The sequence below is a fragment of the Bactrocera latifrons genome, unplaced genomic scaffold (assembly GCF_001853355.1).
Source record: "Bactrocera latifrons isolate USDA-ARS-PBARC rearing strain unplaced genomic scaffold, ASM185335v1 scaffold_526, whole genome shotgun sequence".
NCBI lineage: Eukaryota > Metazoa > Arthropoda > Insecta > Diptera > Tephritidae > Bactrocera > Bactrocera latifrons.
In genome coordinates, this window is record NW_017537186.1 from 121645 (window position 1) to 122745 (window position 1101).

A 1101-nucleotide genomic window follows, 5' to 3' on the forward strand; every position below is an offset into this window, starting at 1 on the left:
TATGGCCACTGTAGTAAATGCCACAAGGACCTACTCGTCTCTGTCCTTGTCCCGTCCATCGCATTTCTTGGACGGCGGTGATGTCAGCCTTTGTTTTTACGAGGACATCAACCAGCTGGGCAGCGGCACCTTCCCAATTAAGGGAAAGAAATTAGCGTAGGTGGAAATATAAATCTGCCTAATAAATATTGCAAATAAAATATCAAAACAACAACGCACAGAAAATCGGACGCGAAACGATAAAAAAAACATAAATAAAACAAGTAAGGAAAGGCTAAGTTCGGGTGTCACCGAACATTTTATACTCTCGCATGATAAAGTGATAATTGAGATTTCAGGCGTGGATGTGAACCGATTTCACCCATATTTGGTACATGTCATCAGGGTGTAAAGAAAATATTATATACCGAATTTCATTGAAATCGGTTGAGTACTTCCTGAGATATGGTTTTTGTTCCATAAGTGGGCGACGCCACGCTCATTTTCAATTGTTAAAAAAATTCTGGATGCAGCTTCCTTCTCACATTTCTTCCGTAAAATATAGTGTTTCTGACGTTTTTTGTTAGTCGGTTAACGCACTTTTAGTGATTTTCAACAAAACCTTTGTATGGGAGATGGGCGTGGTTATTATCCTATGTCTTCCATTTTTGAACTGTATATGGAAATGCCTAAAAGAAACGACTCTATACAGGTTGGTTGACATAGCTATAGTCGTTTTCGGGATATGTACAAAGAAGTTAGTAGGGGGCGGGGCCACGCCCACTTTTCCAAAAAAATTACGTCCAAATATGCGCCTCCCTAATGCGATCCTTTTTTCAAGTTTCTTTTGATAAATTTTGCCTCTTCTTTATGTCTTACACTTCTGTAATTTCTAATAAAACCTTCGCCTCTAGTTTCTAAATAGGTTTCCCTTTTGGCGTTATGTTTTGAAATACACTTTAATTAGCTTCTTCTAATCGCTTTTTAATTATTTTATGATCGATTTTGTTATTCTGAACATCTAAAGGTGTAGTTTTTATTGCGGTGTGATACGATTTATTATAGAACTTTACGGTTTTACAGATTTGGGTTATGATTGGAGCTTTTTCTTCCAAATTTAGT